The sequence below is a fragment of the Electrophorus electricus genome, chromosome 11, assembly GCF_041902795.1.
Source record: "Electrophorus electricus isolate QZ-2024a chromosome 11, ASM4190279v1, whole genome shotgun sequence".
In the NCBI taxonomy this organism is placed as follows: domain Eukaryota; kingdom Metazoa; phylum Chordata; class Actinopteri; order Gymnotiformes; family Gymnotidae; genus Electrophorus; species Electrophorus electricus.
In genome coordinates this window covers 11,438,865-11,453,934 of record NC_137507.1, presented here as the reverse complement: position 1 = coordinate 11,453,934, position 15,070 = coordinate 11,438,865, and the positions used below count along the sequence as shown (strand labels likewise).

General features: G+C 40.5%; 1 long non-coding RNA gene across 1 annotated transcript; it reads left to right on the top strand.

The window, feature by feature from the left end:
* The first annotated feature begins 10,415 nt into the window (after positions 1 to 10,415).
* On the top strand, positions 10,416 to 14,981 carry LOC113583740 (uncharacterized). The gene is made up of 4 exons (XR_003411330.3): positions 10,416 to 10,551; positions 11,353 to 11,455; positions 12,481 to 12,543; positions 12,813 to 14,981. It is a non-coding gene; the product is annotated as an uncharacterized LOC113583740 (long non-coding RNA).
* The last annotated feature ends 89 nt before the right edge of the window (positions 14,982 to 15,070 follow it).

The following is a 15,070-nucleotide window of genomic DNA, read 5'->3' as shown; positions in this document are numbered from 1 at the left end:
ACTTTCACAGTCAATGCTGTATTGTCATAAACATACAACTTTGTTTTATTCTTTCTCAGCAAAATATGTCAGTGAACAAAAGAGTATTATGATGATGCCATCACCAGCAGTGGTCTGACAAGTAAGTTTGTTTAATTCGTCAATTCATTAAAATTAAAGAGATGATTATAGAAATTACTGTATCAGATCATTTTTCTTTCTTACTTTTTAATCTGTTTAGAGGGAAATTGTGCTAAAAATAAATATAAAAGCACACTGACATATTTGGAATTAATAAAAGCATATTTCACACAGTCTGTGTGGATTGCATTGTCCAATGTATCAGATCAGTGAATAGTTGAATGAGGCAGGGCCCATACAGCTCTACTGTAAACAGTTACACTTAGAGCTGTGCATATGCATGTCCATGTAAAGACTTTTTATGTTGCTGTTGTCATTTTAGTTGCTAAATTACTGATCGTCAAACATCTAAACATTTAACCTGGACTGATAAATTGTACTAAAGTGGCCTTTTTAGTATCAGCACCTTTGCTGCAATTATAAATTGTGCTATAGATAGATAGATAGATAGATAGATAGATAGATAGATAGATAGATAGATAGATAGATAGATAGATAGATAGATAGATAGATAGATAGATAGATAGATAGATAGATAGATAGATAGATAGATAGATAGATAGATAGATAGAAAGAATGTCGCCTAAAACAGTTTCACTTTGATTTATTGTCTACATTCATTGTATCAAATATAACTACTACAATGCATTGGACAGTGGACCTTGGTAGGAAACAGCTCCCCGTTGACAGTAATATGTTCTTCTGGCTTGTAACACATATTACAGTTACATACAAAACATTGTCAAATGTAATGTTGCAGCAAATCTGTCAAGCTTCACACATTCCACACAGGTGTCATCAAAGGACAACTGCTGCAGTCTTCTGAGATTCTATGCTGTATGAAGAGAAGTAAAAAAAATAAATGTAAATTGCACATAATAAATAGCAGTCAAAATTCAAAACATTTTTTTTTCAAAACACCAGCAAAACTCACAAAAAAGGTACTTCACAAACAAGAGATATGATATGCAAGGTGCCATATCTCTTGAAAAAAGTATCTATCTATCTATCTATCTATCTATCTATCTATCTATCTATCTATCTATCTATCTATCTATCTATCTATCTATCTATCTATCTATTTCTCTCTCTCTAATATATATATATATATATATAAAAGTATATATATATATATATATATATATATATATATACTTTTCTGTGAGGTTCACACATCACATGAACTGTAAATTCGGTTCGCGCTCCTAATATGTGCATGATTAATTAGAAAGTAAATAAGAAAGTAATAAGAAAGTAAAATATGGTTAGATATCAATTATATTCTAAGAAAAAAAAAGGCTAGCTAGCTACGTAGCTATAAACTACAAGCACTAGAAACATAAATGCAGCAGCTGAACTGAACTCAGGGTGTGCAGAAAGGCATGCCTTATGTTGCGGCATATTTTCAAGATTCTAAAGGTTCTGAGGTTATAAAAATTAAGGTTTATTATTGATTTTACATATTGATATTTATTTTTGACCACATACAGGTGCATTTGTTAGCTGGGCAATGAAGCATATCTAGCTACATAGCCAGCCAGTCTGACTAATTGGTCACCTAATTGCAATGTAAATATAATGAAAAGTAAAATGTCTAGTAAGTGACCTTTGGCAAGAGCTTGGAATATTCCCAGAAACTGTACTAATCACAAAATGATTACCAAATCCAGTGTGATGCTTGTGTGTTATGTCATATACACAATGTTTAGCCGATATGAAAAACCTTATGTAGCTTAAACATAACACATGAACTAAGTAGGACAAAGACCCAGAGCAAAGAAAAAGCTGTTTGTAAGAATTTCTGCATGCTGAATCCAAATATGTTTTTAGAATTTCTCTATTAACCTTTTGTTGTTCTTGTTGTTCTTGTTGTTGTTGTTCTCATTCCATTATATTTGCATCTACATGTATGGCATTTAGCAGAAATCTACCAAAGTGCTTTTAGTTGTCTACTTAACTGTACCAAGAAAAGGGCAGGCAAACTATTACTGGAGAAATGTTCAAGATTGTACATATTAAATTTAAGTGGAATAACAGCCTTATTTATTAATAAGTAACATACACTTCATGTAAAATTCATTTAAAAACCTTGAAACCTTGAAAGAAACATCTTTAAAAGTGATTTGAATTCAGTGTAAAAATTATGAGGGCCTCATATTTAATTTTGAGGGACACACAAGTAAAATTGTTGCCTTGTGTTATTAAATGTTTTCCAGTGAAGAAACTCACAACTTGAGTAGTCTTTTTAACATATACTTTATTACTTTCACTAAAGTAATAATTTAAATGTGTACTTTTATTTCTACTTGAGCAATTTTTATTTTAAAGTAACAGTACTTTTACTTGAGTAGAGTTTTTGGTTACTTCACGCACTTCTGTTGGTGTGTAGTGGGTAGAACAGCGATCTACTGCAGAAATTCACAAGAAGAAAAATTATAAGGTCAACATTAAATTGATGTGAAATTACAGTTGCATGCACTAATGAGAAAAAATGCAGAAGAGCTATCAGGCTATCAGTGTAAATTTTATGAGTGGGTAAGTACCTGAGGGAGCCATACTGAACAGAGTCAGAGATAGAGAGAGAGAGAGAGAGAGAGAGAGAGAGAGAGAGAGAGAGAGAGAGAGAGAGAGAGAGAGTGAGTGTTTGTATGTGTGGTGTGTTGGGGTGCATACATTACAGCTGAGAACCAAGAACATGACGAACAAGGCAATGCATATTATCTCCCTAAGAGAGACACTGTCTGTATGGCAATGGAAGAAAAAATATTAAATGCTTTCATCTTCAGTAAACCTATCTGTCATATCCCTGCATTTCTGTAAAAACAGCATATAAAATACATCAAACACAAAAAATTACCCCAAACAATTGAACCGCAGCTCCACAGTATTTTTAATGAAAATTTACGCTTACAGTAGACTCTCAGCAATTTCTTTGAAAGTGCTTTGAACTAAACAGCTAACTGCATCACTTTATAAACACTGCTGCAGCCTTCTGTGTGTCTTGAGGCCATTTCCAATAGGACTCCAGGTAAAGTAGGTAGTGGGGGTGAAATGCTGCAAAGACTCTACGTCGCCCTCTGGTGGTGTAAACACCTTAGCTGTTATGTATAGATAGATATTGTTTTAATCCTTTTGCCATTGCCTAGTCTGTGACCACAGGACCACTGTGGACAATGAGACTGCAATAATCATGCTATGGTAGTGAGTGCTGTGCTGCTATGAGCTTATAAGGTAACAGCAATGATGGTCAGGTTTTTACACCTTGGTTGTATGATGGGCCACTAAGAAACGGCAACTGAAATATTACATAAAGGCACAACAGCATGGATACAATAATACGTTGGGGGAGAGCGACGCTCAAACTAAAATATAACTCCATAGGGATTCTCCGTCGGTGATGGACACCGTGTCGGCGGATTCTGAGAGCGAAGGACCTCCGACGCCCAAGGTACCACCCAAGTCATCCGATGAGGACACTCCCTCCATGAAGGCTCGCAACCCCAGAGCTCAAATGCCTAAGCCTCGTAAAGGCAAGAAGGCAGTGTCGCCAGTGCCCGCCCCTGAGATGGACAAATCAGCTGGTGCGTCTCCGGATACGCGTGCGCCAAAGCCGGAGCAGCCACCACCACACAAGCCAGCAAAGGAAGATACGTCCAGCCGGGGCGGTCTCCGACGCAGCCAACGATAGGAGGACTGGCTGGGGCTCCTGCTACATTTCCCCGGACTGTTTAATAGTTCTTTATGTAGTCCGGTTCATATACCTGTCCCGATCAAAGTACCTATTACTGTGCCAGTTGCTTTGTCCCCCTTTGTGTCTGTACCTGTGCCCATCATTGTGTACGTCCCTGTGTCTGTTGTCGTCCTGATCCCTGTCTTCCTCCCCTCTGTCCTGCTCGCGCTGCCACGTGTCGGGTCGCTCGGTCCTCCAGTCTTGCCATTTGGCATTGGTTTCAGGGCCGTAGCCCGATAGGCTGGAGCGCCGAAAGTCGCACCCTTGGGGAGGGGCTCTGTCATGGTACGGCCCCTCCTCCCAAACGTCTCCCTGTGTCTGTGTGTGTGTGAGGGTGTGAGTTCGTTCACATGGCCACGCACACCATGTTTCACACGTGCTCTTCGTTGTATATCGTTAGTGTGCATGTATATAAGTGTTGTGTTTGAACCCTGTTAGCCTGCGAGTCACGTAGTCGTTATTGTGTGTGTTAATAAACGTGTTCTGTGTTCCACAAATCGTACCTGCATCCTGCTCTGCCTCCTCAGCGTAACATAAACATAAAAGAAAAGACAGAATAAACAGCTGTCTGCAGCCAAACAGCTATTTCTAATTCCTGAGCAGTTAATGTGGTCTTCTATATTTTTTCTCATTGTTTCTCTCTCCCTCCCTCTTTATGGTGTGCAGATAGTGCAAGGCTGGTGGATGGTGGTAGTCGCTGTGCTGGGAGAGTGGAGGCTCTTCATAGAGGACAGTGAGGATCAGTGTACAATGATGACTGGGATATGAGAGATGCTGCAGTGTTGTGTAGACAGCTGGGCTGTGGGGAGGCTGTAGATGTACAGGGTACATTTGGACCAGGATCAGGACCAATCTGGCTGACTCAAAGGGTCTGTAGAGCTGATGAAATGCAGAGACTGTGTGAAGGATGTAATCAAAATAAAGATGATGGAATGATCTGCTCAGATAAAATGTGTCAATTCTCATTCTCAAATTTAATGAGTCTTTGTCAATGGTACAGTTGAATTTTTTTTGTTTAATTGCAACACACCTTTCACTTCATATACTTCCTGAAATCTGTTTGTTATTTATGTATTTATTTAAAAGGCTTACAGGGAGCAAGATCATTGAAGTAGCTGTTCATTTACAGGAAGGCCCTATTAAGACAAAAATATGATTAGTTAAAATGAAAGTGTGATGGAGGCAGGGAGTGAGTGAGATGCGAGTGCGGTTGAGCATTGTATTTATTTTCCATAATGATAAAGACAAACCAAAAGGCACAACATTAAGCCAGGTAAACAATGTATGTGTAGAGAGCTGGGCTGTGGGGAGGCTGTAGATGTACTGGGTAATGCTCACTTTGGACCAGGATCAGGACCAATCTGGATGAATGAAGTGGCCTGTAGTGGATCAGAGTCTATGCTGAAGAACTGTGGTTCAGTTGGCTAGGTTAGTGACTATCATCATACAGGAGTTATCTGCTCAGGTAAATTATACTAATCTTTAGAATGGATATATTTACCCCAACTGGCATTTCTGCATATTTGCTAACTTTCAGACTTTGTTATGACATTACAAATTTTGTGCATCTCAATTTTATATTTGTTTAATAAAAGGAAAGCATGGCATTATTATCATTAGAAGCTTCTATGGCCATGAACATATGAATGTGACATGCTATGATAGATCAGTTTTTAACAATTCTTGTGCAGTTCCTTTTTCAGATAGAACAGCTGTGCTTTCTTTCTTCAGCATTTGTAAAGGAAATTAAATTATCCTTTGTCACTTATTAGACCACCGACAAAATCTATTTTCTAATAATATATTTCTTATTTGCTGCCATTAATGAAGAACCATGCATTAACTAGTGTAATATTAGAAAATCAATAAAGTAAGTATTTTCTCTGTCACTAGAATATGTTCCATGGTCTCTATTCCCCATATTAATATTTTAGGAGTGAGGCTGGTTGGTGGTCCTCACTGCGCTGGGAGAGTCGAGGTGATTCATGGGAAGACCTGGACCACAGTGTGTGATGCTGACTTTGACCAGCAGGATGCAGAAGTTGTATGTAGAGAGCTGGGCTGTGGGATTCCTGTTGAGGTGCTGGGAGCAGCTGCTTTTAGCAGAGGGGAGGGCCTCTGTGTGGACAGAGGAGCTTCAGTGTAGAGGCAACAAATCTGAGATTTCTCTCTGTCCAACATCTTTAGTCAAACAGAACTGCTCCCATTACCGTGATGTGGGACTAATATGTTCAGGTTAAATATTAATCTTTATCTTTGTTGCGAGTGAACTATTGTAACTATGAGATACTATGACAACAATTGTGCTTGTTCTGTTTACATATCTGTCATTATTTCTGTGTTTTACAGGTTACACAGCTGCACGTCTGTTGAACGGCTGGGACTCCTGTTCTGGTCGAGTGAGCTCCAGTACCTCAGTGACTGGGGCTCAGTTTGTGGTGGTAACTGGGATATGAGAGCTGCCAGTGTCCTCTGTGGGCAGCTGAAGTGTGGGAGTGCTGTGGCTGTGTTGGGGGTGGACTGGTTTGGGGAGGGGAGTGGCCACATCTGGGCCGATGTGTTTGATTGTCATGGGAACGAGACACACCTGTCAGAATGTCCCATCTCATCATGGAGTCGAGCAGCATGCTCTCATAAACAGGATGCTGGAGTCATCTGCAGCGGTGAGCATTTTTACACCACATTACTTAAAAATACATTTTATGGGAAAATGCCCTCCTCTGCTATTCTGTAAAAGTAAACATAAGATTATAACTACTGCATTCTCAAAAATATATATATACACATAAGTATATAGCTATATACCCATGTTTTTATGCATGTTTCTGTTTCAGTTTCCTCACAGGCCTTTCATGAGGGCCGAGTGCAGTTGTCTGGAGGGAGTGAGCGTGAGGGGCAGGTGGAGGTTTATTTCAGCCTGGGCTGGAGGAGAGTTGTCCTGGACTCCCGAAGTGTATCTGAAGCCTCTGTGGTGTGCAGACAGCTGGGCTGTGGCTCTGTGCTGAACTTCTCCAGCTCCTCTTCTTCCAGTCCTGATCAACACAGCCACATGTGTGTGAGGGGTTTCAATTGTTCTGGGAGTGAAGCTAATTTGGGGAACTGCAGCATTGCAAACCTCCTCAACCTCTCCTGTAGCTCCATGGAACAGCTGTCAATCACCTGCTCTGGTATGTGTTACATTAACCTAAAAACTGGTAATTCTTAATAAAGTTAATAACATGCTTGCCTAATCTACTCTAAAATGTACACCAGTTGTGTGAGGATTAATGACTTTTATGTCACATTAACAAAAATAATAACCTGGTGTTCTTATTTTGGTGGAACAATTCTATGTAAATCAAAACCAGTTTCAACTGTCTGAACTGTTCTGGACAATTAAGGTGTGACTGTGTGTGTATACACACTTTGTGCATGTGTGTGTGTGTGTGTGTGTGTGTATGACAGTGTGCGATGACTCATGGAATATTGAGGATGCCCAGGTGGTGTGCAGGCAGCTGCAGTGTGGAGTGGCCCTCAGTGCCCAGGTACCAGCTTGGTTTGGTCCTGGAACTGGACCCATATGGCTGAATGAGGTGCAGTGTAAGGGGAGGGAGACGTCCCTGTGGAACTGCAGGTGTCAGTCTGGGGAAAGCATGACTGCAGACACAAGGAGGATGTAGAGGTCATGTGCTCAGGTGAAGTATGCTGACTGCAGCTGTTCTTGAATTTGATTTACTTGTCTTTATTCTTTAAAGTGTATAGTGATAACATAAAATGTAACACAGTTGCACAGTTCAAAGGCAAGTGTCAATTGTAAAAGTATATGACGTTAAGCATACAAGAATGATATCTAATAATTCTGACAGAAGATAGCCCCAAACTGCACCAAAGCAGTGTCATATTTAATAATACTCTTTTTAATTTGCTTTTAGCTATTTAAGTTTTATTATGTTAAGAAAGCTAAGTTTCATATGGGTTTAAAGAAACATAAATAACAGTAATTAACAGACACTGATGGCAACTGTCTATTTATACTGTGGGTAGAGTGAGCTCTCATGTAGAAACATTTAAGAATCATATAAAGATTGACAAAACAGTTGTTGTCTGCATATTTTCTCTCACCAGAGTTTAAAGAGATCAGACTCACTGAGGGGTGTGAAGGGAATCTGGAAGTGTTCTACAATGGGGGAATGTGTGTGTGAATGGGATGAATGAAGAAACAGTAAGTTTGGTGTGTCGAGAGCTGTTCTGTGGAAGAACAGGCAGTGAGTCCACATCCAGAGCAAGATTGGAATCATCTGCTGGGTCAGGTGAAATGTAGGAAACATGACTCCACTCTGTGGCACTGCCCATCTGATCCCTGGGGGAAAAACAAGTGTGATAATGACAAGGAGGTGGCTCACATTACCTGTTCAGGTAGGCAGATTCTCCCTTCATATACATTCTTTGGTCTGAAAGTGTATGTTAAGATTATTGCAGATATCTATGCCAGATGTTGAAATAAATGTAACAATGATCTAAATGATCTAATTTCATAATTAAATCCTCTGGAGTGTCAAATGAACAATCATAATTCATCTTGCTATACTCACAGGAGAACAGCAACATTTACAAAAACATGTGAAATGCTCTTTATTTCCCCATCAAAGACAGTGCTCAGGTATGGATGCTTGACAACCAGTTAGTCATTGAGAGCGTTAAGTCAAATTCTTTTACCCAATTGTAAATTTCAGGCACAGGACCAAAATACACGACAGGCATGGGTACAAGTACTGGGACAGGCAAGAGAACACCAATACCACAAGGCCAGGCGGCATCATCCACACCGGGAAGAGGAACTGGATCGGGCCGGGCGGCATCTCTTGCACCAGGAACAGGCTCATGACAGGCAGCGTCTCTTGCCCTGGGAACAGGCTCATGATGAGCAGCGTCTTTCGCACCGGGGACCGGGACTTGGTCGGGACAGGTGGCATCTCTCACACTGGGAGCTGGATCAGGCCGGGTAGCGGCGTCTCTCGCGCCGGAGACCAGATCAGGCTCGGTCGCGTCTCTCACCCAGGAGGCAGGGGCTGGATCTGGCTAGGCGGCTTCTCTCACGCCGGGGGCTGGATCCGTCCGGGCGGCATCATCCGCATGGGGAACAGGAACAGGCTCATAAAGGAGCGGCGTCTCTCGCTCTGGAGGCAGAGACGGGCCGGGCAGCGTCTTTCTCACCAGAGATGGGAATAGGACGGGAGTCGTCTCTCGCACCGGGAACCAGATCAGGATGGGCAGCGTCCTTCACGCCTGGGACTGGAGCGGGATCAGGCCGGGCAGCGTCTCTCGTGCTGGGGACTGGAGCGGGATCAGGCCGGGGACGGGAACTGGCTGGGTGGTTTCTTTCATGCCAGAAACAGGGACTGATAGAGAGTCTCGGAGGGTGGCAGCTACAGCAAGCTGTTTAGGTGGAGCAAATCGTGTAGAGAGCAAACGGAGGAAACCCTCCACTGTCATAGTCTCCTGAGCCCTGTGCTGGAGAATTATTTCAACCCATTGGAGTGCTTTACCCCGGAGAAATGTTTTCAAATGTTTTCAGGGCAAGTCAAGTGCTGAAGGTAATTACGGCATTGCATAACATATGTTCCCATAGATTTACCTTCCCCATAACACTCACTGGATGTTGCCATAAGTGAGGTAGAGTCAAGGGTTTCCCCTCCCAAAGTGAGCAGGGCCCTGATGTAATCCATGTCCCCATCTGGGAGCAAACCATTGTGTGGGGGTGGGTGGGCTGACACGGACTGAACACAATGTGACACGGAGAGGTCCTCCTGCTGCATATTCGTTTTATGGTTGGCTATTCTGTAACGATCCCACCAGGAACAGGCAAGAGGTAGGATGCAAAATGCAGGAGGTGGTTTATTAAATGAGGAAACACGAAGGGTAAAACAAACAGAAGCAAAGGGGTAACACTGAGGGTAAAATAAAACGCGACTGGAGTAAACAGAAAAGCAATGAAGACGACAACAGTAAAACGAGCACAAGGCAAAACTGATGGAATAACGTAACTTACCACAATAAACGACAAACTTGAAGACAAAACACAGGGTACAAATAACCAGGACAATTAGGCAATAAACAGACTCATGTGAACATGGGGACAGGGAAAACCAAAACACGGACTGGAATGAAGGAACAGATGAGGGGTGGCGAAAACGAAACTAAGGAGTGGAACACGGAAGTAAAGGAAAAATAGACACGACAGAGAAACCATAAAACATTGACGCCAGGAGGGTGGCCAATTGTTACAGAACCCCACACCAAATCTCACAACACCGGGGCACGCAAAAATAAATAAATAAATAAATAAAAATCTCAAAACACAGGACCAAGACGAGAAACAGACAAGCGGGACGGTTAAGACCCTTCACTTCTCCAGTAGCTACTGGATTTTTCTTTATGGAGTAAAAGGGAGAGGGATTAAGACCCTGCATCGACTACTGGGCTCCGAATGAAGTACTCCTACCCTCTTCCCTTCATTTCTCTAACTCATGAATGTCTGCTTGGAGCCACAATCTTCACTAAATTAGATCTGCACAGCACTTATAATCTCATATGCATTTGTGAGGGTGACAAGTGGAACACAGCCTTCATAACATCAAGTGGACATTAATTGAGTACCTAGTCGTGCCAAAAGCCCCTCTGTTTTTCAGGCATTTATGGATGAAATCTTTCAGGACAAGGAGGTAAGTTCCTGATTGTTTATATTGATGATCCTCTTATATTTTCTCAGTCAGAAGCAGAACATGTGGAACACGTTACAGCCATCTTGACATATCAGAGACAGCTTCACCTGTACACCAAAGCAGAGAAGTGTGAAATTCAATGTGAATCTGTCAATTGTTTTGTTTGCCATCAAGCCAGGCAGCATCTCCCTGGATACGGATAATGTATCTGCCATCTTGAATTGGCCTAAACCCTCCACTATCAAGGAATTCCTGGGGTTTGCCAAATTTTATAGGAGGTTCATACAGGGGTTTGGTACCATCTCTGCTCCCTTTACTCTTATTCTCAAAAAACAGGGCAGCAGGAGGCTTCAGTTGGGTATGGCTGCTAATCAGACTTTCCAAAAATTGAAGAAGCCTTTACTTCGTCACATGTTCTTCAACAGCCTGACCCTTCTCTGCCCTTTATTGTAGAGGTAGATGCATCAGAAGTGGGGATAGGATCTGTCTTGTCCCAGAGACAAGACACTCTACCATGTTTGTACAGTCTACTCAAGGAAACTACAGCCCACAGAGAGAAATGATTATGTTGTTAACCGGGAGCTTCTTGCTGTCAAACTAGCTCCCCAGGTGTGTGCCTGCCTCTCTTAGAGGAACTCCTGGAATGGGTTCACATGACCCTGTGTAATGGGCATTCAGGCATCACACGCACGTGAACTACACGCATGCTGTCCTGAAAGTTTTGATGGCCTTCCCTTCCTGATAATACGTGTGATTACATGTTGTTTGTGCTCAGTCATGTACCCCTTATTGTCTCCCCAGTGGTGAAATACAGCCCCTGCCTGTATCACATCTCCCCTGGACCCACATAGCAGTGGACTTCATCACAGACCTGCCTGCTTCGCAAGGGTACAATGTCATAATGGTAGTGGTTGACAAATTTTCTAAGATGTGTTGTCTCATTCCTTTTTCCCTCCTACCTACTGCTCTAGAAACCACTGAAGCTGTATTTACCTATGTGCATTGTATCTTTGGCCTACCAGAAGAAATCTTGGTTCCCAATTTACATCACAGGTGTGCATGCAGTTTTGAAGAAAGCTTGCCATAACAGTCAACCTCTTGTCAGGTTATTATCCCCAGTCTAATGGTGAGGTTAAATGTGTCAACCAGGGAGTACGAAGGTTCATCCATCAATATTGTGCCTCACAGACTAACTGGCACAAATATCTCCCATGGGCAGAATTTGCACGCAACTCTCTCACCTCTCTCAACTCTCTCACTCTTCCACTCAGCTGAATCAGCTTGAACAAGCTTGTGTTATCTAGTTAGCAGTGTCCCCTTTTGCTCAAATAACCAGTGCCTTTGCTTTAGCCTCTCTTTGGATGCAACATGTGTTTTTGGTAGGTTAAATGGTTATATATGACTAGTCTTAAAGTGTATACAGTATTATCACCTTATTACCTTAACTTCTGACCTGCTGTTTAATTCTATCATGGGTCCGTTTCTACTGCTAACCAGAACAGAGAAGCTGAAAGAAACTGGCTCTGACTGAAAGTGTTAGCTGCTTGGTTTTGAAGTGTTTGGAAAAATGCTGGGTCATTATGGGAAATATAGTTCCTGTAGTGAATTTAGTATATGTAGTGAATTTATGTGGTGTAGATTTGCTCAGCAATCCAGGTTAAAACATAAAGCATTATGTCTTTCCTAATGATAGCCATGATTATAGTGGGGCATGGAGACATTATACTGGGGCACATGCCCCATTAAATAGGGTCTAGTATTGCCCCTGGACTAATGTAAGTTTCTGTATTCTCTGTAAAACTGCAATCAACTGGTCAAATATTGTATTTCTCTCACACCTACCAAGCTCATTTATTATCTATAGGAGGTAGATGCTCATGATTTAATATTTCAAACATGTCTCATGTTTACTCTGTTCACCTCTGACAGAACGTATCAGCTCTGAAGTACAGCATTCTTGTAATGAGGAGGTTGGTGAAGAGCTTCTCTCAGGTAAGGGAGTACATCTCAAAGAGAAATATTATAAATTATAGAAATAATAGTATTCATTAATAATGTTGAATTTTCACAGTTAATGCTATATTGTCATAAACATTACAACTTTTTTAAAAATTCTTTTGGACAGTGTGCTATGGGTGACAGGCGTTGCACCTTGCAGAACTTTGGAGTTTTGGAGATTATTCTGATAAAGAATTATCTTTGGATGCAACATTTCTTTTAAGATAACTTATAAGAAATTCACTTTTTTCTTTTTGCTACAGCAAATTCTGTCAATGAAGAAAAGACAGTATTATGATGCCATCACCTGTAGTGGTCTGATATGTAAGTTTGTTTAATTCATCACTTCACTAAAATTAAAGAGATGATGACTTAAACTAGCTCATTTTATTTGATTTAGGTGACATAGAGACAGAAAACACACCAGAAAATTCTGATGATATCAATCGTGGCCAGGCTCCTGATAGTGTAGCAAGTATGGTGGTAGAGGTGAGAACACAGTGGCAGTTTAGGTGTAGACCATTCTAAATGTTTTCTCTTTACTTGCACATTCCAACTGCACTGCTTAGCATTAATAAAAGATGGGCTGGCCTCTATTTAGCATCTGACACATGATGTATTACAGCATAGTGATAATTTGTGCTGTGAGAATACTGACCAATCTAAAACATTATAGACATGTGCTCAGTGTGCTTTGAAGAATCACCAAATCTAAAAAGCAACAATAATGTATGTTTAAAAAAAATATTTAACTATATTAAATCATCTGTTTAACAATTTGTTTTGTTACATTGCAAGGCATCCTGTATTTAGAACATACAGAAATATCAATTAGCAAAAATCAGTAATAAATTGATATATTTACTCTTGTGATTAGACTATGATAACCTGTTAGACACAGAGGAAAAGCTTCAGTCAGAGAAAACCTCATGAATGAGAGTGCTTTTGCTCAGGAAGTGACATTTGACCTCTTGAAACTCAAACAGTGTTTAGATTACAAATGGTTCAATGTCTTGCTTTACCCTTTTGCCAGAACACATTTTTGAAAATCATTTTAAACATAGAAGCATCATAGAAATACAATATTAACCCTTTTATATACATACATAATGTTGAATTTGGGAGCTTGAAATGGCTGATATGTTATTTGATGCAAGGGCTCATTTATCAGTATTTGGTGCATGTGCTCCCTGGGAATCAAACCCATGACCATGGTGATATTAGCACCATGCTCATAAGATTATTATGGTTTTATACACAGTTAGCCAGCATTTATATTCTGTTTTGTCCTGGTTTTGGTTTGTATAAAGATGCACACCTTACTCTATATAGGCCTACAACAAAGTCATCAGTGTTTGATTCACTACTGAATTCACTACTGAATCCTATAAATATGCACAATAGATACCTTGCCCTGCCTAGACAACAGCCTTGTGAGTAAAAGCTTTGGAATTAATAAAGGATTATTACATTATATAAAACAAATAATGTTCCATTTGTTATCTGGTTTATTACTAGTCTCCCCATAAAGATAGCGAGCTAATTTCACATCCTTAAATTAGATGTCACTTTGTTAGAAAATTGTAATGAAGTGCTGCTACATTCTTGACACAAGGCCAAAATACCCTCCTCTTGTCCATCCTCACATGATCCTACATTCCATGGGCTACAGCTGCAACCCTAAACATGTTTGAAACCTAGTCTCAAGTTAGTAGTATAATACCTTATTTTCTCAGATGATACTGTCCTGAACTTCATAGACATTGTAGCATTAGCAACTATTTTGTTGTTGAACCCATCCACTAGTATAATATTTGAGACACTGAATGTAACTTAACTTCTCACTCTGGCCAATATGTAATCTATGACCATGAGGTAAGGGGTTCAGGTTTCTGGGTTCATGAAATATAGCTGTGGATATATTAATTCAGTAATTCAATAACACCTATTTAGCCACATATTTAAAATTAAACTTTAAAAAAGTTTATCTTCCTGGTAGACCTATTATAGGCAGACCCCTCCCCCAATCGTCATATGCACAAATCCATTTTATTGCCAAACAACTGGTCAGCAATAACCAGTCAGCATTTCGCAACCATAAGTCAGACCTGTATAATTATGGGACACATCAGACATCAGAGACTCATGTTGTTAGACTACTTATCTGTTGAACAGCAAGGGCCACTTCTAGGCTTCTTCTTCCCCTTTTACCCAATCCAAGATAAAGTTTTCTTATGGTTGATTCAGATGCAGCAAGTTGTGCTTCTACTGAAATAACAGCTTTGGAAATGTGTACATACATAACTCTACAATGTGTTATGTGTTTAATAAATGTTGCCTTTATTTTTTTAGTCTGCTTAGAGGGAATCTGTAATAAAAAATAAACATGACTTATTTGGAATTAATTAAGCATATTTCACACACACACACACACACACACACACACACACACACACACACACACACACACACTCCGTTCCTCTCCTTGGATACAGCGGTGGATACAGCTTTAATGCCACCT